Source organism: Peromyscus eremicus, chromosome 13 (genome assembly GCF_949786415.1).
Source record: "Peromyscus eremicus chromosome 13, PerEre_H2_v1, whole genome shotgun sequence".
Lineage (NCBI taxonomy): Eukaryota > Metazoa > Chordata > Mammalia > Rodentia > Cricetidae > Peromyscus > Peromyscus eremicus.
Window position 1 is genome coordinate 59,898,730 of NC_081429.1, and position 27,297 is coordinate 59,926,026.

Genomic DNA, 27,297 nt, shown 5'->3' on the forward strand with positions numbered 1-27,297 from the left:
CCCTCCAATCCGCGCTCGGCCACACCCTCCTCTCGCCAGGTCTTCCGGGTTTCTGTCGAGCTCGGTCTTTGGCCGCTGGTTGCGAGCTCGGGCAGCTTCTCCCGGTCTCTCGGGCCTTCAGTCCGCCCAACCTTGCCCTTTAGCACCGCGATCACGTGGAACGCTGGTGTTCCGGACCCCGTGGGTAGAGCAAACGTGCAGTTGAGAAGGAACAGGGCTCTGGGGAGGGCGGTGGAGCGGGATCGAGGAGGGAAGAGAGGCTGGCTGCCATGCCGGAGCTTCCCATCCCGAGGGAACTTGCCGACCAACCTTCCTACTTTAGGCGGGTTTAAAATTGGGATCCAGAAAGACGAGGTCGTCTCTTTAAAGATCTTCAAGCTACTTGTAAACCTCTTGTTGCTAAAAATAACCCTACGTAGTTAAGTTCCACAGAGGTTTCATTTTCCTTTAGCCCTTTTCTAATTTGTATTTGACTTTCATATAATAACTAAAATGAACTAATCATACAATTGCGACGGGAAACCTGAAAACGTAACCTGAAAGGGACGGGTGTGAGCTTTACACACAAACCAACTGGCGTTGGTAGCTAATTGTGTAAACTTTAAAATCAATAGTTAAGCTTCCATCGTGGTGTCTGACAGCCACTTCAATTGGACTCTAGGTGTCTGTTTGTTTTTGTAATGCAGGTAAAAAAAAAACATTCTCATAAAAGCAATACAGTACTTTTAAGTTGGATCTTGTTTGAAAGGTTTAATGATGAGCTTTTTGAAAGTTTAAAAATTGGTATCAAGCCACGTTCAAAAAAATAGAGCAGCGGGAAAGTGAAGCACATCTTTTTTTCTTCTAATCGTTTAACTTTTTGTGTGCGTTGGTGTGATGGTGTCAGATCCCTGGAACTGGAGTTACAGTCTACCATGTGGGTGCTGGGAATTGAACCTAGGTCCTCTGGAAGAGCAGCCAGTGCTCTTAACTGCTGAGTCATCTCTTCAGCCCCCTAATTCTTCTATTTTATCTATCTATCTATTTATTTATTGGTTTTTTGAGACAGTTTCTCTGTGTAACAACCCTGGCTGTCCTAGAACTCACTCTGTAGACCAAGCTGGCCTTGAACACTCAGAGCTCTACCTGCCTCTGCCTCCCGTTTGCTGGTAATAAAGGTATGTGCCACCACCTCCGGGAAGCACATCTTTAATCCCAGCATTCAGAGGCAATCTCCAAGTTCCAGGTCTGTCTGGTCTACAGCAGGAGTTCCAGGACAGCTAGGGCTATACAGAAACCCTGTCTCGCAAAACCATTAATAATAATAATAATAATAATAATAATAATAATAATAATAATAAAACTGGGGGTGGGGGGGGCAGGAGTAGCCGTTCCCTGAATTCTCAACCATTTGTCCTCATAAAGAGAATTAAGGAGAACTGCTCATACACATTTCATAAAGAGGACCTGAACACTTAAGAAGCCAGGCCCAGCATGGGTCTGGGCCAGATGGGATCCCAGCGCTGGCGGATAGAGGAAGTGGATACATGGCCCCATCCCAAACCCAGAAGCTACCTCCAATTGATAAGTGCTCACAAGTGAAAAGTTAGTTTTCTACACCATCTGACTGGTGATACAAACCACTGTTGAGGACAGGCCCTATGCCTAGCAGTAGGTGACCAACACAAAACCAGCTCAGTGGCACTTTTGGAGATTCTTTGTCAGGCATTTTCTTGTTTTAACCTTACAAGTCATTTTCATATATATTATGGTTTCCCGCTTTGTGGGTTTGTGGGATTCCTGTGTGCAAACGTGTGTCGCTGTGGCCGTGTGTGTTTCTTGTGCTTTTTCTTTGGTTCTTTTTCTTTGTTTTTTGCTTGTTTGTGTTTTTTGTGTTTTGTTTGTTTGTTTGTTTTGTTAGGTTTGGTTTGGTTTTTTGAGACAGGGTTTCTCTGTAGTTTTGTTACCTGTCCTGGATCTCACTCTGTAGACCAGGCTGGCCTCGAACTCAGAGATCTGCCTGGCTCTGCCTTCCGAGTGCTGGGATTAAAGGCATGCACCACCACCACCCAGCTCTTTGGCTCTTTTTCTTACATTTGTTTGTTTGTTTGTTTTTTATCCTATTCTGATTTATCTTATTACTGCTTTCTAGATGCCTGTTTGTTTTTTAACTAGAGAAAGAAAGGAAGTGGATTTGGATGGGAGAGGAGGTGGGGAGAACCTAGGAGGGGCTTGGTGAAGAAGTGAAACCATGATCAGAATATATGGTATGAAAAAGAAAAAGCTATATTCAATAAAAGAACACACACACACCAAAGAAAGAAAGAAAGCGGCCCTGTAAAAAGCAGAAACTAAGCCGGGCGTTGGTGGTGCACGCCTTTAATCCCAGCATTGGGAGGCAGAGCCAGGTGGATCTCTGTGAGTTCAAGGCCAGCCGGGGCTACAGAGTGAGTTCTAGGATAGGCTCCAAAGCTACACGGAGAAACCCTGTCTTGAAAAAACAAAAAACAAAAAAAAAAAAAGAAAAGGAAAAAAAAAAAAGCAGAAGCTAGTGCAGAGGGCTGGCCCCGCCCTTCCCCACCCGACCTCCCCCAGGACAGACTCAGCTGATCCTCTCTCACTTCCTCCCCCAGCACAGAGTTCCCACCCTGAAGATTGCAGCCTCGGCTCTCTCACTAACCCAAAGGCCACATTGAGAAACTGCAGCAAAGAGCACACAGTTCCATGGAGGGCCATAGGTTCCAGCTACTCCTGAGTCGGTGGTTGACAGGAAGGAAAACGAAGCTGGGTGTGACGGTGCAAGCCCTTCATCCCAGCACCAGAGGCAAAGGCAAGCCAGTCAGGAGCCTGTCTGCACAGTGAGTTCTGGCCCAGGCCAGGCCACACAAACCACCTCAAGAAAGAAAAAAGAAAAGGAAAAGGAAGCAAAGAAGGACGAGGATATCAAGAACTCTTTCTGGGGCTGGAGAGGGGTTCAGTGGTTAAGAGCAGTGGCTGCTCGCCCAGAGGAAGTCCGGGGTTTAATTCCCAGAGTACACAGGTAGCTAACAATTGCAGGCAATACATGCACATGGTACACAAACGTGCATGCTGACAAAACGCCAGCACACATAAACATAAATGAAAGAAAACTGCTCTGCTAGACTCCCTGTCTAACCATTACCTGGAGAACGTGCAGCAGACATTGAGCATCTGCTCTCTATCTGGCATGTAGACCGACAAGCCCTTTATACTCAGTAGTTCTCTCAACGATATGTTTTTCATGACACCCAGTTATAGAGCTGGGACTTAAACCTTATGCTTGTAAAAATTTTCTTACAAAACAAACATCTAAAACGCATTATTTCTTTATCTAAATGGATAATTGGCCTTTTTTTTTTTTTTTTTTTTTTTTGAAGGCTTTTTAATTCAGAATAATCCCCAATGCCCGATTGGGGGTTGTACGGCCGTGAAATCTGTAGTGGATAATAAGTTTTTAGTTTCTCTTGGGAAGAAACACATCCTTAAGTAGATTAATCCAAATCATTTATATTATCATTCAATGATGGGATAGGCAACTTTGGCTTCTATGTTCCAAAAAGCTTGTTTCCAGTATATCCTACCTCTCAATAGTTTCCTAAATTTACTACTTATGAAAAATCAAAAACACTACGTCAACCAGAACTAACGGGAGACAACATGCTTATTGGTTGAGGTACCTATCATGATTTTCACAGAAAGTAGAAAGGGGGTGGGGCCTTCCATGGGGTCAGTCTTACAGCACTGTGAGAACGCTTAATCTGGGATGCACAAAGAGTTGCTACTGTCCACTCATTTCCTAGTGTCCTGTCTAAACTTGAAGGGATGTGTGAACAAATGCATAAAATACTGTAAAACTCAGTGTGGCAGGTCTCAGAGCCCTTAACAAGCCTTGCAGAAAATATCAGAGCCCCAGCCTCACTCCAGACACAGGCTGGAGTGGGTCTTAGGACTGTTTAGAATTCCCATTTACAAACTGCTTTATTGGCAAAGGTCTGTAATCTCCAGCACTTGGGAAGCTGAGACATGAGGGTCACAAGTTCAAGGATGACCTGAGCTATGTATCCAGACTCTTTCCCAAAGGAAAAACAAGGCCACAGATTTCTGATTTACCGTGGTAATTTCTCTACAATAAAAAACGGATGCCCAGCTCTTATTTTGGAGCCTTGTCGAGCTCACACACGCGTGTAGACACCTTCAAATCACCATGAAGAAGAGTCAATGCTCTGTATTAGGGTTCTCTAGAGAAACAGAACTGATATATTAAAGGAGAGTTTATTAGAGTGACTGATAGGCTGCGGTCCAGCTAGTTCAACAATGGCTATCTCCTGACAGAAAGACCAAGAATCCAATAGTTGTTAGTCCATGAGACTGTGTATCTTCAGGTGGCCTTCAGTCCCAAGGAAGTAGGGATTCCAACATAAAACCTTTTGTTTTGTGGATGAAAAAATACAAACCAGGGGATGTTAACAGGAATACCATCTATAGTTCCTAATGAATTCCTTTGTTCCAGTCATAATCACTAATGGTTGATAATATTATGAAAAGAAAGCCAATCCACAATTGGACTCTGTCACAATGGGGCTGACATCAACATTCAACATTTATAACACATCCCCAGGTAATGATCAATGTACAACCAAGCCTGAAAAGCACAGGAGGTTAAGAGATACTTTTTAGAACAAAACATTTTCCATTTAACTCTTAGTTACCTGGACCAGTGTTTCCTTGTACTAGTTAGTTATAATGATGAACTTCTGGGAGTAAAATTACTGAGTATGACTTTATATAATCAAATTGCATTTGGGGAATTTTGAAAATATATTTCCTTGTATACTTTGCATAGGCACTAAACATAATTAACCTATTGATACTAAACTTACCTTTGTTAGGATTGAGGCTGCATCAGAATAAAAAAAAAAAAAGCACCAGAAAAATCCATGACGTTATGGAACTTACATTCTAAAGGGGTAAACAGAATAAATTGATATAATTATATAGTAACTAGGGAATTATGAACAGTAGGGTGAAAAATAAAGCAAGGAATAGACATGAATCTGTAAGCAGACCATCAGAGTGCTCAGGGATTCTTCAGGTAGGCCTGAAGCTACAAGTGGGCTACAGAGTGCTCAGGATAATACTTGAGTAAAGCTATAAAGAAGGGAACAACCAAGGGGTATTTAGGTCTAGGCAGCAGGCACAGAGCGAGAGCCACTGAAAAGGTTCAAGCATCATTTTCTAGGAATAATAAGAGTCTTCCGTAACTGAAACAGTGAATGAGGAGAGTCTGGGAGCTGAGAAGGAAGGAGGGGAGGGGGAAATCACATATATAGGGTTTGGGCAGTCTTTGGATTTTACTGTGAGGCAAGAAGTCATCTAAGTATTTTGAGATCTGGCCTGATGTGCTAACATGGTTGGCAGCAGGGCCATCTGGAGGCTTTATTAACCCACTTGAGATGTGGCAAAGCTGACATTAGCATATTAGCAGGGACCATGGCCCAGTGGCACCAACGTGGCAGAAATAACCACCAAATGACTACCCTATTGAAATAGTAAGAGTTAAGTGTGATTCCAACCTTGAGTCTGAACAAATATAACAATGAAGTTGTTGAGAACCCAAGTGAACCGTTTTTTTGGGGGCGTGGAAAGATAAGGAGGGTCGTTTTAGATACGTAAACACTGTGTGGAGGGAAGAACAGAGGAGAGTGGTGTAATGAATGGCAGATGAACCAGATGTTTCCGGAAAGATGAGTCGGTCACTGTCCTGAGTACCGCTCTAGATCAAATGAGATCAAACAGGCACACCATTGGGGCAACAAAAAGCCATTGGTGGCACTGACAAGATTAGTTTCAATGATGATGTTGATGGAGAACAAAAGCCTGACTAGTTGGAGTCAGAGGTGAAAAGAAGTCCAGGAGTTGGGTACATCAAAATAGGTATGCATCGCTTCTACTAGGAGGCTCGCTGCAAGAGAGCAGAGGAATGGGTGATGACTTGGGGGAGAACAGGGGATGACTTTCCAAACATGTTTTAATCACATGTTTATTTATTTAATGTATGTGAGAGAGAGAAATGGGGGAGAGGGAGAAGGGGAGGGAGAGAGAGGACGACTTAGGAGAGTCAGTCCTCACCCTGCACAGTGTGGGTCCTGGAGGTCCTACAGGCTTGGTGCCAAGTACCGTTAAACACGAGCCGCCTCACTGACCCAACATTTCTTCTGTTTTCTTAAAGCTGTGGGAAATGTTACGGCAATGCTGAAGAGCAAGGCTCAGTTGAGAGGAGGGAGACCAGATTGCTGCAGATACATCCTGGTCCTCAGGTAGGTGACAGGGACGGAACTGGAACTCCGTGACAAGGGGAGAACAGAGGCAGGTCTTCTGGAACTGGAGGGTGTTCTGAAATGGTGACAGGAGAGGTTGGAAGTTCTTATGTCCGTTGTTCTGAGAGAAATAAGACCACCGGTGTAGAGCAGGCACAGAGAGGAGGTACTGGAAGTGTGAGGAGCGGGCTGGAGACAGGCTGCAGGGCCACGTGGAAGAAAGGATGTGTTACACTTTCGAAAGTGGGCTCAAGTCTCACTTGAAGCCTGCTAACAGGCAATTTCAAGGTAGACCAGTGAACGTGGTGTAATGGTTTTTACCAGACACAATCTGTGAGGGATTAAGACAGACTGGCTTGGAGTTAGATATACCTGGTATTGGAGTTTTGACAACGGTAGAAACAGTCTCTGTAACTTACGTTCCCCACATCTTCCCTAGCCTGTGAGTTGCCACTCTGTCTGTATTTTAAGTACAGAAACCTGATCCTTTAACTAGTCTTTAACTCTGTTCTCTTTCTCCCGTACTTTTCTGATGCAGACAATCCTTCCTCATAAAGAGAGGGCATCAACTTTCTTCTGTGTCCCCCTCCAATTTGTCATGGATGCACTTTGTTGTTGGTGTGTTGTTTTTGAGACGGTTTCATGCTGTCCTGGAATTCACGCTATGTAGCCAGGGCTGGCCTCACACTTCTGTCCACAGTTCTGCCTCATCCTTCGAAGTGCTAGGTTCACAGTCATGAGCCATGAGCCATCACATCCAGGATGGCTGATTTTTAGTTCTTTCATCTATCTATATGGTGCAAAGCTATAATGAAATGTTCAATAGAATGATATTTTCTCAGCTTTTTTTCCTTCTTTTTTTAGTTTTTCGAGACAGGGTTTCTCTGTGTAGCTTTGCAGTCTGTCCTAGAACTCACTTTGTAGACCAGGCTGGCCTTGAACTCACAGAGATCCGCCTGCCGCTACCTCCCGAGTGCTGGGATCAAAGGTGTGCGCCGCCGCCGCCGCCGCCGCCACCGCCGCCGCCGCCGCCGCCGCCGCCACCGCCGCCGCCGCCGCCGCCGCCGCCGCCGCCGCCACCACCACCACCACCACCGCTAAGACTGTCTCACTACAGAGCCCTGGCTGACCGTTATAATACATAAGTTCTCCTCTCCGAACTGGTTAGGACTTCTATTTTAGACTTTAAAATTTTACAAGATTTCAACTGTTGGTTTCCATTCCCTGTAAAGATCCTTGAAAGCAGTTTTGTTTTGATTTTTCCAGAGTGACCCCCATGGCAAGTTTCCCAGCGGGAAACAGGAGTTCCACATGCTTACATATCCAAAGTGTTCGCTCACATATCCTGGGGAGGTGTAAAAGTGTACAAGTGTGGTCCTTTTCTCAATATGTGCAATAAGCCAATGGATAAAATGTTTTCTGGACATACTAAGTATAGAAGGAAATAGACGTTTCAATCCTAGATGATAAGAAAGGGGTTTAATTTATTAAATGTTTCTTTTTTTTAGGAAAGTCTTTGTAAGTGTTTGTTTTGCTATAGTCTGGCAAACATCTACCAACCACTGAGCCGTATCCCCAGCTCTTCTGCACAGCTGTTTCTGTTAGTTCTTTCCTTCCACATTTCTGTGAGTTCCAGATACCAAGCTCAGGCCACCAGGTTTATGTGGCAATCACATTACCAACTGAGCCATCTCACCGACTCCTTATACAATTACTTATAGATGATAAAAATGCATATGTCCCGATATGAAAATGAGTCTACATGAAAAAATAGGAAGCTGCAAGGCTGGGATATGATGAAATCAGAGAGTACTTGCCTAACATGCAGAAAGTCCTGGGTTCAGTCCCCTCCCTGGACCAGATAATAAAAATGTGTTACTGTGCTTACGTTTTATATAATGAAAGCCCACATAAATATCCACTGATGTGTCTGTTTTCATACCATACATCTGGAAGGACATTTACCACATAATGGCAGAGCACTTTAGGGCTTGAGATGAAGATGTAGGAGAAGAAAAGAATTTTCATTTTCCTTGTATCCACTTTGTACGATTTGAAGTTTTTGAACTGTCTTATTTTTGCTGCTAGTGTCTACTTTTATTTTGCCCTTCTCGTACTTCTGTTTTGTTTGACACTATTGGCCACACTCCCTTCCCCTGACCAAACGTTGGGTCATGTGTCTCTCCTAAGTACTCCTCCCCTACAGTGTTCTTACGTCTAATGGTCTGACTATTTCTTCCAAGTATTGAAAGTCCTTGTGTGATCTGAGGGGGTTATGCGTGGTCTAGCTGTGGGGAAGCCAAGGGCAGTGTACAGGAAGTAGAAAGGAGAAGCGAGCTAGACAAGGTAGCAGCAGGTCCTGATGGAAACTGAGCCCCCGGGGCAGGGTTCCTGTACCACCATCTGACTAGGGCAAAGGAGCAAGATAGAGACTTACGTAAGCAGGAGCAGTGAGTTCACTGATTCCATCTAGGGAAACATTACACTAATGTCCCTTTCCTGTGACTTATTAGCTAGCTCTCCTGTGTGGGTGGGACAGATGGAAGAGGCAGGGACCTTCTAAAGGGGAAACAGTGCAGGTATCCTTGTGAATGTAAGAGAAATCAAGATCTTGCTTTTTAAAGTCAAAAGATTCAGAAAAATATCAAAAGATGCACACACACACACACACACACACACACACACAGGTTGGGGGTAGGACAAATAAACGGATGTACTGTGAGCAGTACAGGTATTCAAGGAGCATCTACTGCAGTCACTCAAGGACCCAGATTCCTCCCATTTCCCACTTACCGTCACCTAACGGCACCAAAGTTGGGTTGTGATCATGTTTAGCGTTAAGCTCCATGGAAAGGGAAAGAGCAATTTCAAGGTAAATGACTTATCGTTAAGGCACAGAAGATCAGAGCTCCTCCAAGCGGGCACATTTCAGCCTCCAAAGTGTCCTTATAGATTATGAAAGCAATCTACGTCTTTTAAAACTAAATTGTAGTAAATGAGTAAGTGGAAAGTTAAAATCTGTCACCCCCCCCCCACACACACACACACACACAACAGTGCTACCCAGCTGTAAAAAGTGAATGAAACTTCGTGAATGATGAGTAAGGAATAGATTAGGCCTCATTGTTGTGATACTTTGTTTGTGTTCTGAAAAAAAGGAAATCAGAAGGCAGAACTAGCCAGTAGTTAACCATAGAGACCAGGCGGTGGTGGCACACACCTTTAATCCCAGCACTTGCGAGGAGGAGACAAGAAGATCAGGAGTTCAAGGCCACCCTGGGCTACACAAGATTGAACCAGTCTAAAAGAGAAATGGAGCCAGGTGGTGGTGGTACACAAATTTGATCCCAGCACTTTGAGAGGTGGAGACAGGAATATAAGGCGTGTGGAAACAGGATCTAGGCCCCCCATTCAGTTTGAGGATTCGTAGAGACAGAATGTCCTATTCAGTCAGAGATTTCGTAGAGGAAAGAAGTCTAGTGGCTGGCTGTTCTGCTTCTCTGATCTCCAGGCAAGCTTTATTTGTCAGAACACAAAATATCACACAACACCTCATATTATCCCTGAAAAAAAAAATGAAACATCAAGAGGCCAGGGCATGTTTTAAAGTCAGAAAATGAGTTAATGAAAGGAGGACCGTGACCCAGATCTTCCATTTCTTATCCACTGTTCCTGGGACAGATTTACTGACCCTCCTTTCTGAAGTTATTTATCACTGCTGAACATTATATTCTTTTGTTTTGTTTTTAGACAAGATTATCACATTGTAAAAAGGCTAGCTTGGGGCTCACTATGTAACCTGTGCTGGCCTTGAACTCAAAGCAATCCTCCTGTCTCAGTCTCCTAAGTGTTGGGATTACAGGGATGAGCTACCTACCACACTGGCTGTGTTCTTCATTTAACACTAAAGGTTTTAAAGATTGTGGCATCTCTCTCTGAGCAAATGAACCTGAACCATTAAGCTTCTTCTTTGCCAACACAATTCAACCTTCTTTTAGGCTCTTTCCAGAGCATGAAATAGTCACCAGGATTAATCTTTGGGTATGAACTGGCTGCATAAAAATGCTCATCAAAACCCAGCGTCTTAAAAACAGCAACCCTAGACTTTCATGATGTCATCTAGGAGTGACTTCTGGTGGCCTTGCCTGCAAGCATTCATATGCTCAAGTCATCTTAACTGCTCATCTGAGCCTAAAGGGCCTGAGGAGACATCACTCACACATCCGGCAGCTGGTGGTGGCTCTGCACTGGGACACCTGTCACTCCCCACAGTGTCTTCTATCCTCTGAAAAGTGATACCAGGTTTCACAGGAAGATGATGTCAAGGTTTCAGGAGGGTAGCCGATGCTTCACATTCTCTAAAGGCATAGACTCTGGAACCAGCAAAATTTACATTTGTTCCATCTTGTTGACCCAAGCCAAACACATGTCCAGCCTAGATCTAAGGGAATGAAGAGAGAACAGCCAAATCTTTTTCATTTTGTCCCCAACTCTATCTTTGATAGAAGAAGGACTATCACATTGAAAAGATGCGTGGGGACATGGGGAGGAATGACTCCTTGGGAAGCATTACTATAATGGTTTCCTGTAGCTGAGATTTCCCATGGTTTGCCAATCTACCCGTCACCTCTCCTATTTTGTCCACAGAATGGAATTTGCATACTATGCTCTGTATTGTGTGACTCTTCCTAGGCTTTGAAACATCAGACTCCAGATCCGAGCTTGGATTAGTTAAGACTGGGACAAACTGAAGTGAGAGAAAAATCACAAAAGGAAAAGCTAAATGAAAAACAATGTTTATTTCTGGCATTTGTCAAAGTACAGAGGTGGGGGCTGGCAATATGGTTCAGTGGCTAAGTTCACAGTCTTCCAAAGGACCTGAGTTTTGTTCTGAGCACTACGTCAGACAGCTCACAACCTCTTGTAACTCCAGTTCCAGGGGAATCTGATACCTCTGGGCTCCACAGACATCCACACACGTGCATAAACCCATAAACACACATATACACACAAAATAAAAAATAAATCTTAAAAAAAAACAGCAATGAGGTGGTTTCTAAGGGATTGGTCTTCTTGCTCTCTTGGCCACACTATCTACTCCCAAATGGCATCCTGCTCCCAGACAGTCGACAGGGCTTCAAATATTACATCTTACGTCACTTGACAGGAACAGAGGAAGAGAAAAGAGTGGAATGCATTCCAGCCAGGGATAATTTCTAGAACAAACACATCCATCTCTCGTGCTGTATAGGTTTGTGCTGAGTCCCAAATCCTCAATCGTCAGCAAGGGTCTCGGGAAGCAGCAGGAGCCAAGTCAGGAGTTGGTAAATCAATCACTACAGAAGAGCAGACTTGGATGAAAACATCAGTGAGGGAGGGGGAAACCGAGCAGAGATCTGAGATAAAAGGCACAGGCAGGGGAAAACGTAAGTACAAAAGCCAGAGGCTGCCGAGCAGGGCATTTTGGGAATGTCTGATGAAGGAAGGAATCCCACAAAACCAGAATAGGGAAGAGGGGGCAGAGATCAGTGTGTGATCAGGACCAGGTGCTGTACTGGGAAGGAGGAGACCAGAAGCAAGGGTGTGTTAGGGCCCAACGCTTTGTTGAAGGACTCATAGGACAGTCTTATATATAGCTCTAACGGTGACAGATTAAGACGGAAAAGGCACACAGGGCAAAGTCTAGAGGAAGCCATGTCCAAACTGCTCCCGCAGGAGTCACAAGTGGGAACATCTGGTAGAAAATGCTGCCTGCCGGGAAGGGTACTGCAGACTTGGTGCCGCAGTTCTTACTGAGGGCTGGACGTACTAATACTCTCCTTATGGTGCATACCCAAGTCCCTGGACAGCAGAAGGAAAGTCCTGAAGATGGACTGTGATGTTTAAACAGTGCAAGCACAGGAAGCCACGCACAATTCAGAGACTGGTGGGAACTCCCCTGGAACCTAAGCTCCCAGAAGCTGGTCAGGTGGCCACAAGCAGATCTTTCTAGAAATATCAATCTTGTACCTCCTGCTAACTCTTCTTTGCACACAGATCCACAGAGAGGGACACAGAGTGGAGTGGAATAGGAGGCCTGTTTGGAGAGCAGGTTTGAAAGCAAAGCAAATCAGCAGCCGTCAGCAAACAGTGGCCCAAGCGGCTTGTTTGTTCTGTTACCTACGGCTGCCTTCCAGATGCAGGACAGAGTTGAACACGCGTTCTGCTAAGGTCAAAATATTTACTACCCAATCCATTCTAGGAGACTTTGCTCTGGTACAGAACCTTTGTCAATCAGAGCCAGTATTGTTGTGAGAAGAGGAATTCAGAGTCTAGCATGACCTGGAAAGGGGATAGTTCATGGGTGCGTGGACAATCTGCCGTCTCCGCTTCGGTCTACAGACAGTCTGATAAAGTGAGCCAGTCCCCCTTGACCTGCTCTCTCACCTCTAAAGGAATCTCACCTCAAGTACCTTTCTAAGTATGACGACAGCCGGAAACACACACAAGGAAACACACAGTGCGGTTACCATGAATGTAGACGAGTTATACGCCATTCAGTGTTTTAGACTCAAAATCATCACATCGTGAAATTAATTAGTATGACTCTCCTATACGAGTGTGATCATGTGGATTAATAATACTGGATTTCTAAACTTTACAGTAGGATTCTCATTGGCCCTAAAAAACAGTCTATTGAAGAATGTTCTAGTTGAGAAAGCAGATAATCAACTTCTCAAGCTACATTACGTTATCAGAATCTCCTTCATATCAAATAACTTCAAATGATAAACAGACTTAATTGATGGAAGAGGTTTACACTGTTCAGCAATTAGTTATTGCCTATGCTCTTTGTTTGGTCTTCCACCAAGACAGCAAAATAGGGCAACGAACATGAATCTCAGAATGAATTTGTTTTCTTTTTAACCATTCTTATGTGTTTACTATTGTGTGTGTGATGTGTATGTATGTGTGTTTGTAATGTGTATGTATATGTGTTAGCGATATGTGTGTGTATGTGTGTGATGTATATGTATGTGTATGTATGTGTGTTTGCGATGTGTGTATGTGTGTGTGATGTATATGTACATGTATTTGTGATGTGCGTATATGTATGTGATGTGTATGTATGTGTGTTTGTAATATGTGTGTGTATGTGTAATATGTGTGTGTGATGTGTATATATGTGTGTTTGTGATATGTGTGTATGTGTGTGATGTGTATGTATGTGTGTTTGTGATATGTGTGTATGTGTATGTATGTGTGTTTGTGATGTGTGTGTGTGTGTGTGTGTGTGTGTGAGATGCGTATGCATGTGTGTAACATGGCATGGATGTAGAAGTCAGAAGACAATGTTGAGGAGTCTGGACTCTCATTTCACTTTTACGTGGGTCCCGGGGATGGAATGCAAGCTATCGGTTTGTGTAGCAAGGGCTCCACCCACTGAGCCATCCTGCTGGCCCTGGGAATGATTTTTAAAAACAATTCACTAGAAATTGGCAGACTAGAAAGCGGTAAAGTTGAAGCTGACTATGTTGGCCTTCCTGACCCAATCACTTCATTTCTAAATTAACGTGGAAGAAGCCATGCTGGGCATGGAGCAAGAAATAATAAAAAAGAAATTAAGTTAAAATAGCTTAAGTGTAAATTAAAGAATTTTAAATAATTTTTAAAATGAACAATTTTTTCTTCACTTGGAAGGTTATAAGAACTGGCATAATAAACTTGCCTTATTTTAGTCACTTTTATATGTTTTGACTTTAGGGCAATTTTGGAATTTTAGAAACCTACAAAGGTAATACAAGGTTCCTACATATCCCTCGAAGGTTTTGCCCTAGTGTTGGTATTACACATTAGTGGGAAATATTTATTATAATTAATGAACCAGTTCCTAATGGCAGTCCCTACCTCCATTCGTTTACATAGTTTTTACCTAATGTGCTTTCCAGGTTGGCTTCGACTACCTGTCTCTGAACCAGTTAAATGTTGGCTAGAGAAATTTGATTACCAAGAGTGATAAGAGTGATTTAATCTGGGTCAAGCACCTGTCCACAATCAGTGAGGAGAGAACATCAAGGTTGGGGCTGAATAGATGATAAATCAGCTATGAATTCAGTGAGATACACATGGCTTTCTGATGAAGAGTTCACTAAGAACACCACATACACACACACACACACACACACACACACACACACACACACACGCATCACTTAAAGAAAATTCATGTTATTATTCATGAATGTGAGAGATTCAGCTAACCATGAGTGACTAGAGAGGCTCATGATTGCTTAACATTCCTAAAACGCTTTTCTAGAAAGTTCTAAGATTCCTAAGATTCAGTAAAACAGAAGAGGTCTATGTGGTTGCTTAGTTGTCTCTCTAATCAGCTGATAGACATGCATGAACCCATGATAGACATGCATGAACCCATGATAGACATGCATGAACCCATGATAGACATGCATGAACCCATGCCCTACTTATTACCAAGTTTTTCTTTATTATCCTCTTTTTAAATTAAAATACTCCTTCTTAGAGAAGAAAACATTCACGTGACTAAAAATTAAAAATGTACAAGATGTATTTAGGCTTCTCTCTTCTGTCCCTGTTCTATAGCCACCTGAGTCCCCTCAGTCACTGTGGCTGCCATTTTCCTATGTACCATATCAGAGACGAACTAAACTTTTGTAAGTAAATTCACATGTGTATTTTCCTCTACATTTTGCCCCTCATTTTTATAAGTTCCTTGAGCATTTCTTATAATGTGTTTGATTATTTTCACCATGTCTCCCATCTCTTCCCAGGTTAACACCCCCTTCCCTACCCACCCAATTTTGTATACTTTCTTCTTTAACCCACCAAACCCATTTGTGCTGCCCATATGTTCTTGGGCGTGGCCTTCCACTAGAGTGTGGGCAACCTACAAGGGATGATACTCTTTTTTTTTAAAATATGGAACACTTCATGAATTTGTGTGTCATCCTTGCTCAGGGGCCATGCTAATCTTCTTTGTATCATTCCAATTTTAGTATATGTGCTGCCGAAGCGAGCACTTTTTTCTTTTTGTTTTTTTTGTTTTTTTTTTTTTCAAGACAGGGTTTCTCTGTGTGGTTTTGGTGCCTGTCCTGGATCTTGCTTTGTAGAACCAGGCTGGCCTCAAAATCACAGAGATCCACCTGGCTCTGCCTCCCGAGTGCTGGGATTAAAGGCCTGTGCCACCACCGCCCCTCCCCCCCCCACTGCCTCCCCACCCTGCTTAGGGGTGATACTCTTAAGATACACAATCTCTCTTTCCCTCTCACCCTCCCTTTCTCCCTCCCTCCCTTCTTCCTCCCTCCCTCCCTCCCTCCCTCTATTCCTCCTTCCCTCTCCTCTCCCTCCTCTCTGACGCTATCAATTGATGATAGCTTCTTAGCTAGGGGTCGAACACTGTGCCCACCTCCCCTCTCCACACTGGGATTCTGTCCAACTTGAGCTTCCACAGATCTTGTACTGTCTGTCACACTGTTATGAGTTCATATGTGCGTGTTGTGGAATGTTATTTTAAAATGTGTTACAATTGTTTATGCTGTGGAGCATTTAATGGTGCAAAGATGTGTTGCATTCTTTTATGTTGCATTTGTTTAACTCTGTGAAGCTGTGTGACTGTGCCTGCCTAAAACACCTGATGGTCTAATAAAGAGCTGAATGACCAATAGCAAGGCAGGAGAAAGGATAGGTGGGGCTGGCAGGCAGAGAGAATAAATGGGAGAAGCCTGGGAAGAAAAGATAGAGGAGTGAGAAAAGAAGGGGCCAGCCACCCAGCCACACAGCCAGCCACGGAGTAAGGGTGAAAGTAAGACATACAGAAGTAAGAAAAGGAAAAAGCCCAGAAGCAAAAGGTAGATGGGATAATTTAAGAAAAGCTGGCAAGAAACAAGTCAAGCTAAGGCCAGGCATTTATAAGTAATAAGAAGTCTCTGTGTATGTATTTGTTTGGGAACTGGATGACGGCGGGCCCCCAAAAGAACAAAGAGCCAAAAGAGTGAAAAACAGCCAACAACGTGTGCACCTGGCATGCTGTGTTCAGAAAACACTTGTCATCCACCACATCCGGCTTTTCCCCCCGAACCCTCTTCCACACTGATCCTTGAGCCTTAGAAGGCAGTGTGGTGAAGATATCCTGTCTGGGGCTTAGCACTCCAAGTGTCTTATTCTCTACACCTTGGCCAGTTGTGCATCTGTGTGTTAAGTGGTGTCTACTGCAAGGAGATACGAGGGCTGAGAGATGCATGAAGCCATTAGTACAACAGGTCTTTAGGGGACAGTTTAATACTACGTCCATGTAGCAGAATAATAGTAGTAGGTTCTTCCCCAGGGCTTATGAACTAATTGCATTTTGCTTCTTTTCCCTTAAAATGAGTCCCAACAGTCTTTCCACAGTGATGGATAGCTTGCTCATTCTTTTTTGATAGGTTGGCTATAATTTACTATTAATCCTCTGTTGATGGAACAAGAGGTTTCCAATATTTTGATATTACAAACTGAGGCAAATTTCATTCACCAATATTTCATTTTCCCTCCAACAATTTTTCCCACTGATTAAGATATTCTAACATCTTTTTTTTAAGGGCCATTTATGTGGCAGACTAAAACCACTTCTAAATCATGTATCCAGCTCCTTATAGCAGAGCCTTATGTCCCACTAAAGTCTTGTACTTTCTTAGAGCTTTGCTCAGAGTACCAGAAACTGGGGCTCATGCAAAACAAATACCCCTGGCACCATGTGAATCAAGATGAGAATAGTGCCAGAAGAAACATCACCCTGCAGTATAGCAACTAACTGGCCTCAGAATCCTTCATGTTCAATATCAGAGAAAAGCCACGAGGCTCCTGGGACTTTACGTATGCCTGACATTTTGTGAATATCCCCTGATAAGAGTTGTTTACATTTGTACTCCGCACCGCACTTTAGCTGACTCCCATGAACAAGGGCCAGAAAAACTTAACGCATTCTTTTCTACCCATCAACCCACAGCGGAAGCTAACCTTCCCTTCTCCCCTGAACAATCTCCAAACAGCTATCCAAATCAATGCTGACTGTGCAGGGACCGGAGACTTCACAATAACAGCCCCGTCACTGTCCCCGGGAGCTAAGTGAGGGACCCATGATGAGAAACACACAGTAAGAGGACAGCTAGGGACTAGGGAGATGGCTCATCAGTTAGGCCTGCAGTCCCCTTCGGAGGAAGTTCAGTTCCCAGCACCCACTTCAGGGGGCTCACTGCCTCCTGCCGCTGCAGTTCCGGGGGATCTGGTGCTTCTGGCCTCCACAGGCCCACACACTCGGACACAAACCCACACACAAAATATACACACAATTAAAACCTAAAAATTCAAAAAGAAGACCCCTAACGTTTGTTGAGCATCCACTGTACGCCAGGTACTCCTGCTAAGAGTTCACAGCATTTTTTTTCCCTTAAATCTCAGTCCTCTGCAGAGACCTACAATCGGGGCCATTCCTTCCTTTACACCCTTCTGCCAGCATGAATTCTGATGATTCTCATTTGTCCCGAGAGAACTGCTAAAATAAAAATACCCTGCCACAGAGAACACAGTTAACTCGGACCAGTCTTCACACACCTTTTTGACTGACTTTGTTATATTCTTTACAGGATTAACTTTTCATGAAGCCGAGAAGAAAGGAGGATGGACACAGGTGTGGAGGAGAGGGGTCTGCATCCACAAGTCGGCATGTGCGTGGCGGGTGCTTGCTTGGCTTCCTGGTTGTACTGGGGATGTGAGTGTCATTTTTTCGACTTTTAATCCCCTATAAACATGTGGGGAAACGAAGGCCAGGATGGATTTTTCAAGTCTGCAATCATTAATAATAATTAACTTTACTTAATGGTTCATTAAGTAGCAGCGTGCTCAAGGATTAGGAACTTCTAATCAATGCATTAAACAGTCTCCAGACATTGATTAAGGGTACTTTTGAGAGTTGCTTTGGACTGCACCTTTTAAAATATAATTAATACTAAGACAACTGGTTTCCTAGAGATTTCCTTTCAAAAGAAATCTTTGCGACCCCATGTTGGGGTTTAAATACCAAATACGAGTCGTGTTTCACAGAGGCACTATTTCTCAAGTGCCAGACCCTCAGATCGCAGACTAATTGCTGTAAGGAGGGCAAGCAGAGCAGAATGCTTGAGCTAAGTGGACAGCCCAGTCAATTACACACACTTAGCCAGACATAAGCAAAAGGCAATCTCACTCTGGTCTATGTCCAGCTCAGAAGCGTCCACAGGGTACTGGGCTGGGCTGTATTATTTGTAGTTTCTTTTTCTTTCTTTCTTTCCTTCTTTCCTTCTTTCTTTCTTTCTTTCTTTCCTTCTTTCTTTCTTTCTTTCTTTCTTTCCTTCCTTCCTTCCTTCCTTCCTTCCTTCCTTCTTCCTTCCTTCCTTCCTTCCTTCCTTTCTTTCTTTCTTTCTTTCTTTCTTTCTTTCTTTCTTTCTTTCTTTCTTTCTTTCTTAAAGGTTTATTTATTTATTATGTATACAGTGTTCTGCCTACATGCATGCATGCAGGCCAGAAGAGGGCACCAGATCTCATTACAGATGGTTGTGAGCCACCATGTGGTTGCTGGGAATTGAACTCAGGACCTCTGGAAGAGCAGCCAGCGCTTTTTTGTTTGTTTGTTTGTTTGTTTGTTTGTTTGTTTGTTTGTTGAGACAGGGTTTCTCTGTGTAGCTTTGGAGCCTTTCCTGGAACTCTGGAACTCACTTGGTAGTCCAGGCTGGCCTCGAACTCACAGAGATCCACCTGGCTCTGCCTCCCGAGTGCTGGGATTAAAGACGTGTGCCATCACCACCCCAGCCAGTGCTCTACCCGCTGAGCCATCTCTCCAGCTCTATTTGCAGTCTTTTAGCTGGCTGAGTATAGTTTACTGAGGGAGTATCTAGAGCTGACGCAGAAGAAACTCTCCTGGTGTCCCACCCCAGCCCTGGATATAGTCCATCAGCAGAAACCCACACCTGGCCCTAGCTGATTTATTTCCAGAGAATTATTGGAAACGAGCAGTCATGTCCAGTCCAAGCTTATCCCCTCAGGGAGCTCTGAGCCTGGTGAGTTTCAAAACCTCATAGCTTCTTGGGAAATGTGAAATGAGCTTCTGCATCTCTTGCTAGATAAGATGCCCACGTCATTGGAAAAATGAAAATAAAAAGCCATCTGTATTGTGTTATTTATGAGTAAAACAGGAAGTGAAAATTGCATGCAAAAGAACAGCATTTCAAAACCCTGTGCACTGTAATAGTAGAATCCATAGTCCTTATATGGGAGGGATAAATCCCACTAACAAAACAGGCTTAACTTGTACTACACCTCAATACAGCATGGAAAGTGGAGGCTCACAGGAACTTAAAAGTTGTCTGTTGTCCCTGAAGCTCCCTTATTTGAGCCCAAAGTGATTGTCACTCAAGGCAGTCCACTCAGGTGATACAAAGAACAGTACTCTTGGAATGACAGAACTTCAGCTTGAGTTCAGATCCCGTCATTGTCCACTGCACAAATGCACACACACACACACACACACACACACACACACACACACACACACTCACAAAGCAGACAAGAAAGCACCAAGTGAGAAACAGATTACCTGTGATTTTTGGCAAATGTGTTTTTGAATGTGCTCTGAGAAAACTCATGGCATATGTACATAGAATGCTATCTGTTTTTTGATAGTTAAGCAGATATTAGGATATTATTGACTTATTTGGGAGTATTCATAATCCCAAACAAAGTGAATTGTTGTTAATATCTGGAAGGTGATGTGATCAGAAGCAAAATGGAAATTTGATAGCCTGGGGGAACAGCCAAGTGAATAAAATAAAGATGATTGGCAAGAAACAAAGCAAAAGTAACTCCTCAAAAGGCCAGGCACAGTGTTGAAGCTTTATGAATATTATGTACTTAATTCTGTCATCACTCTTTATATCGGTAATGTATAGTGCACAATTAGTAAGAGTTAGAAATTGGATCTGCACACAGGGGTACCATTCCAGAGCCTGATATTATTTGTATTTTATTTTTAATGAAGTTATACATATATTTATTTTTTAAAAATCACATATTTCTACAAAATTTGTTTTTTTTTGTTTTTTGATTTTTTGATTTTTTGTTTTTTTTGTTTTTTTTGGTTTTTTTTGGTTTTTCGAGACAGAGTTTCTCTGTGTAGCTTTGCGCCTTTCCTGGAACTCACTTGGTAGCCCAGGCTGGCCTCGAACTCACAGAGATCCACCTGGCTCTGCCTCCCGAGTGCTGGGATTAAAGGCGTGCGCCACCACCGCCCGGCTACAAAATTTGTTTTTAAAACAAATGTCTCAAGCAGGCATCTTCTCAAGTGTACCTATCACTCCCTGGACATAATTAAAATTTGTTTTTAAAGCAAACATCTCAAGCAGGCATCTTCTCAAGTGTACCTATCACTCCCTGGACATAATTCTATTCATTCCCTCAAACACACTCTTAATCGATTTCTCTTTCCCTTCACTTCACTAAACAGTGTGTGTGCTCAGATTGTTAGTTTGTGGGCGCTCCATTTTAGGAATTCTCTCATTATGTCACCGTAGACACTCACTCCCATTCTTTCTCCTTCTCCACTAAACTATGAACATTCCCCCATCTTTCTGTTGACCCTCTCCATGTGCTCACACCACGGCTGTCATTATATCCAACCTGTCACCTTAGACAAGGGAACAAAAACCAGAACAAAGAAATAATTCTAGGAAAGCGCAGCTTGGTGAACCCAGAATCCACCTAAGCTAAATATTTTGCGTGTTAGCACGCGTGTTAGCAGTAGACTAATCCACAATTCAACATAGGGTCCCTAGGGGCCCTGCATGGTCCTCACCTACAGGTAACCTTGGCAACTTTGTTAGAAAAGCAGCTGGGATGGTTCACATCACATCGGATCTCCTTCCTTCCCAGTGGTGGGGGGGACAGTAGAAATCATGAGCACCTCTCTGTTGTTGTCCCCTTTGGTGAAATGTCTCCTCTTCCAGAGACAAGAAAATTTGTCTTCCAGAGGCTCAAAATCACAGCATTTGTCTCTCTGTCCGTCTTCCACCCCGACCCTGCAGAACTCTGGCTCAATACAAATCTTGCCACATTTGTTCCCAAGTGACCTAGGCAGGCACTTGGCCTGACCCTCCCTCATCCAACTGTAAGAAATGGCAAGCCGGTACCTTCACATCATCCCCCCTCTTATCCATTATTCCTGGCAAGCCAGAAGCAAACGGGGTGGCTGCCTCTCACACGTCCTGTTGAAATTCATCCTTCAGGAGAGCAAATTCCCTCTGAGCACATCGCTCGGCCTCAGTTGTGCGTCTCGTTATCCAGAGCAGGAGTCATGCAACTGTGGCTGCAGCCTCCTTGCAATCCTGTTCCATGCTGGCTACTTTCAGAGATTACAACACATGCTCCAGTCTTGCAGCGATTTGGGAGTGACCCCAAGTCATGTGGTAGACACCACTGAAGAGGGAGGCAGGTAACCCCACAGCAGGTGGAGGCAGGTGGCTCTACTGGGAACCTTCCTCAAGCCCCACACGCTTACACTCTCTGTGGGCAGACAGCTCGGCCTCAGTTGTGTGTTCTATTATCTGTAACTGTCACTACAGCAAGAAGGCATACTATCCTTTATTACATGGGTAAGATAGGATAACCATATTGGGATCCATCACCCACCCACCCCCGCTGCCACAGACATCCCATCATAAAGGGCTCAGCCCCAATACAGTAAAGACAATGCAACCATTCCACCCAGATCCATCTTTGCTTCTGTCAGGTTCCCGTTCCAGTGCCAGTCTGTTATATGACTTTTCCTGGATAAATACACAGAAATATGTCTATTTACCCAATAGAGCACCACTGGGCCAAAGAAATGATTCCATCCAAGTCCAGCTTGGTGAACAGTGAGTTGACTGGGGTTACATACAGAATCATGGGTGAGTCTCAGACTTCTACATCACTGAAAAGCCCCATCCCAGAATGGGTAATGAATGACTAGCAAGAGCTGCATGGTTAGATTTCCTGTCTCCAATCAAATCTTCCACCTCCTATACACTCTACAGTCAAGATCACATGTAACTGGGACACGATTATGCACAATAGGGGGCGGGAAGGTGTGGCTAGAATCTCAGCAGAGGGTCTGATGATCCTTCCTGAACCTTCTTCTACAGGGGAGTGTTGATAGGCCCGGACTGATCATGGCTGCTTTGAAGACAAGGCTAGCCAGGCCAAACCTGGAGGATGTTTATGCTGCAAGCTTGAGAAGGACCATGATGTTCACAGCTAATCTCCATAGCTCGTGGGGACTGCGTTTCCTTCCCTACACGGCCCTTCATTTTCCTACAAAGTATTCTCTTGATTTGATGTTGTTATTGTTTACCTAGGTTTACTTATATTTATTCCCAATTCAACCTCTCCTTTAATTTTATGGGCCTCTTTTCAATATATCCAAATGCATCAAGAACCCTAACAAGTTCCTTTTCTGGAAGAAACTTGGCTTGCCTGAATCTGGATCAAGTCCTCTCCAACATTAACCCTCATCGGCACCAGGGCTTTCTACACAGTTAGTCCTAAGGCTTCTCTCTTTCTGCCTCTCTCTGGTTTACAAGGCTTCCTCCTTCTCACTTACTTCCCACCACTTAGGAACTCCCTCACAATAACATAGAGTAACTAAATGTGGGGAGACCTTATGTATCTTCATTTGTAATTTGTGATTTTTCAGTAGAAAAATAGAAAAAGTCCGTTTTTCCTTTGAATTTTAAAACTCCTCTATGGTACTCTAGATTTGTTTCTGCTGTTGAGTACACATGTGACATTCTGCTTCTTGATTTTGTAAATGTTAAAAGTGAAGGGTTTCCCCCTTAGGATTTTGCACTTTCTTTCTTTAGAATTCTTGTCTGTCCCTTGACACAGGTTTACAGAATATCTAGGGCTGGGGATGTAATTCAGTGGTATAATGTTTGCCTAGCATACATCTCTGGTAATATAAAAGAAAAAGTTATACACTGTCTACCATGTGCCAGCCGTGGTTCCAGGGCCTAGGAATATGTCAGTGAAAGTTGTATCACCACTTTCCAATGAGGGTCTCTGTTACTCCCACTCTGGGGGCACCTGAGAGGCCCAGACATCCGGAAACAGAGTCTGCACCCACTTTCACTGGTTTTTCTTGTCTCCCCTGCACTCTCTCTCCTTTTAATAACCTGCTACTGGATGTTGAGCCTCCTGACGGGTCCTCTAATTTTCATAGCTTTTCTCTCCCACATCCTTATATTAGTCTTTTTGCTTACTTCCTTGGGGCTTTCCCTAACTTTATCTTTTAGCCTGCAGATTGAATTTCTCACTTCTAGCGTTATGTATTAGTGGCAAGCCTCTTCTGAGCTCAGCAAGTATTCCTTTTGTAGACAGCCGCATTATTGTTTCCTATCTTCTCCTATCTCTCTGAAGACAAGAGAGTTTATGTCTGAAGTTTTCTATGGGCAGAATTTGTTTCCTTTGGGTTCCTGCCTTCTTTTTCTTTTGGTCTCTATCTTTCATTAGTAAGATTTTTACAGATTTTTTTTGCCATCCCACACTGGCCTTGTGCATCCCTAGCTTTGTTTGAGAATAGGATTGAAAGTCAGTGCTCTATGCAAAAAAAAAATTTGTCCTTTGTTTACTTCAGGATGGTGTGACAGAGACCACCACATTGGACCAAAGTCGGTGCCTTTCTTCATAGGCCAATGAGACTGCCCAGAGGATGTGTCCAGGTTGCTGTTGGGAAAATGTAAGCCTGCCTGCCTCCCTACCATGCCCTGGGAGTCAAGTCAAAGAAGAAAATGGAGGAAGCCACAGTAAACAAATTTCAAATTTACTGTTGATCCCTAATCTCTAATATCGTCATAGCACTTGTACTTCCTCAGGACCTCAAGTGCAAGTTCCTAAGGTGCCTGTGTTCCACCCTACTGAACTCTGCACTGTAGCAGAGGTGATTCCCAAAACTGTAAGTAAGATTCAGTCTTCCCGGATGTCCTAATTCAGATGCTGCTCGTCTAATTCAGTCTTACTGCTGCTGTCTTTTCTGTTCCATAGCCTTGTCCTCCATGTTCATACATTTATTATCCTCTTATGTGAGTTCACGAGGAAGCAATTGGAAAGTTTGCACCCAAGCATTGTCTGACGGCATTGCTTTCTTCCCGAGACAGAGATTCAGACCCAGTCCTCCTGCTTCAGCCCCCTGTGTGCTGGAATTACAGGCTTGCACCACCACACCAGCTCAGAATCCAACAGCTAGAACTGGGCTTGCCCTGATTGTATTCTGGATAAAATACCCATCAGGCCTCTCTTATCACTACTTGTGTTTTCATTCCATGATGTAAGATGCAGCATATTAAATATATCTATAACCTAGCATCCAAACTATGATTGCTACAATTCTTTTTTTGTTTGTTTGTTTACAGTGGTCACTATAAGAGGTACCTCATATTCTCAGTTACTTATGTCTGAAAATGGAGAGCCCTTTAACGCCCACATCTTCATGTCACCAAGTCCTACTTCTGAATATGCCTGCCTGTGAACATTGAGGACACAAATGTACTTCCTTCCATCTCTTCCGTGATGGTCCCAGTTCAAGAACGTACTACTTCTCCCCTACACTTTTCCAGTTGTGGCCTGCTGATTTCCCTGCTGAATGTTCAGGCTCTTACCTGTCCATTCCTCACACTGCTGCCATCACCGTCTTTGCAAAGTGTCAGCACGTCTTGATTGACGCATCTGCTTTCATCTCTCAAGTGCTTCCCAATCGTAAGAGGCCCTAGCAAGGCTAGTAAGGGCCTGCAGGCACCGGCCACACCCTCCTCAACCTCACCTAGAGACTGCTCTCCACCTAGATCTCTTGCTCTCTGTCCTTGTTCCTGGTGTTCTTTCCTCACAAAGACAGAAAGTCTCCTTGCTACAGCTGCGTCACCCAGCCTGGCTGACCCCTCACTTGGCTCTGGTTATGGCTCACGTCTTGGTTCAAGTATAATTTCCTCAGAGAGTCCTAGCAAGGTCAAGAATCTGTTAGTGTAAGAACATGCCTTGTTTCTTTAGAGCCTTTGTCTTGCTTACTAATGAACTCCATTTTAATGACTATTTGATTAATATCTGTCTGTCTCATCCAACTGTAAGGGCCATGAGACCAGAGAATATATGTTACTCCTCATCATTAGACATCCTCAGGACTGGCTGAACTGCTGATTATACATTCTATTTTTCTTATTTAATTAATTATTTTCTTGCAGTATCTTCACAAATACTAGGCCATGCTCTACTACTGAACTATTCAGATATATAGATCATTTAGGGTTGATTTTAAAAGAAGCCAATAGTGCCAGGCATGGTGATGCATACCTTTGATGCCAGCACTGGGGAAGCAGAGACAGGCAGACATTTGAAAATGTGAGGTGAGCCGAGTGTACATATTGAGTTCCAGGCCAGGCAGGAACACACAGTGAGACCTTGTCTCACAAACAAAATCAACCAACCAAAAAGAAACAAACAGTATCTCAGCGGAAATATTCCTCAGATTCATTATATCTTCATGCATTATCAATGTCTTTTAATGAATGAAGGTCTTTGTTATTTTTAAATGCTGTAATAAATTTCTTAGGATCATGTTGCTTATTTGTTTGTTGAGTCAAGGTCCTGCCATAGAGCCCAGGCTTACCCAGAACTTTCAGTCTGCTTTCCCCAGCTACACACTGGGGTTACAGTCGTGTGCCACAAGCCTTGGCTAATTTCTTAGACGTGTTGAATGTATAGGATTGTCAACTGCTATGGTAAACAATCTCAGGCTGATTGAGTAGGGGGTGGAGAATGAGATAATTTTGAAGTTTTCCAAAGGCAAATTAAAATTTATTAATGTTCCGTAGATATTATAAGTGATTGGATTAACGATCATTGTCAAACATAGGCAGTGTTTTGTGACAACTTTTTGTTGCGGTTATTATCATTATTGAGAATGTATCACTCATTTATAATAAGCAAGGGCTTGAAATACATTACTGAACGTAATCTTTACAAGCCAACCCTAAGGCAGCCTATGGGTAGTGTTTCCAGTTCATCAATGACAAAACCCAGGCAGGCTAAGAAAGCAGCAGAGGCTTTACAGCCGAATGGTTGAACCAGGGGTCATACCTAAGACACTGACTCCAGAGTCCGTTTCACTTAATCCTTTTAATGAGAAAAGTGAAGTCTGTTTAAGAAGTCAGTTTCATTTTCAGTGTGTGTGTGTGTGTGTGTGTGTGTGTGTGTGTGTGTGTGTAAACGTGTGTTTGGAAGTCAGAGGATGGCTTGCAAGAGTCTGCTCTCTCCTTCTACATGCGGAGTCTGGGTATCTAATGCAGGCCATCAGCCTTGTTGGTAAACACCTTTACCCTGTGAACCATCTCACTGGCCCAAGAAATCAGAGAAATCCAGAAATCCAGAGAAAGTGACCTTATACCAGGGAGGATCTTTATTTGGGCACAAAGAAGGGGCAATTTAGAATCATTAAGCACCAAGAAAAGCTGCAGGTCTACTTTGATGGATGGGTATCCAGCCCCAAAGACCAGTGGGGTATCTTTAAAAGCAGAGTTTGGACCTACAGTCGTTAGAAGTCTAGCTCTCTAAGTCTGGGAGGTTGTTGATAGCTATCTTTTGTCTCCAACTTTTTCCCTGGTTGAAACTTCTCATTATCCCATGGCTGCTTAACCAGGGTGAACCTGGCTTTACTGAGTTTGGTAGTCACTTTGCTTAATGACTTGCTGTGTGTGAACAACTTGGCGTACTCTTCATCCACAGTCAGCACCTACTCAGTGTAACCACTTGCTTTGTTGACATTATGTAGTCTTCAGGGAAGACACTGAAATCCAAAGCTTAATGTCATGGTTCTTATGTGCTGCTGTAACAGAACAGACTGCATCATTTGTATAGGGCAGAGATGGATTGGTTC

General features: G+C 43.5%; 1 long non-coding RNA gene and 1 other non-coding gene across 4 annotated transcripts; one reads left to right on the top strand and one right to left on the bottom strand.

Annotated features, from left to right (window-relative positions):
- Positions 1-27: 27 nt before the first annotated feature.
- LOC131923113 (uncharacterized) lies at positions 28-24,672 on the top strand. Of its 3 annotated transcripts, XR_009382521.1 has the most exons (5): positions 4,282-5,092; positions 6,230-6,317; positions 17,954-18,078; positions 24,010-24,327; positions 24,417-24,672. It is a non-coding gene; the product is annotated as an uncharacterized LOC131923113 (long non-coding RNA). The 3 variants fall into 3 exon arrangements; XR_009382520.1 differs by lacking the exon at positions 4,282-5,092 and adding an exon at positions 28-180 and having other exon boundaries at positions 24,010-24,672; XR_009382519.1 differs by having other exon boundaries at positions 4,298-5,092; positions 24,010-24,672.
- Positions 15,246-15,352, bottom strand: LOC131923738 (U6 spliceosomal RNA). Its single transcript, XR_009382673.1, has one exon. It is a non-coding gene; the product is annotated as a U6 spliceosomal RNA (small nuclear RNA).
- Positions 24,673-27,297: the final 2,625 nt, after the last annotated feature.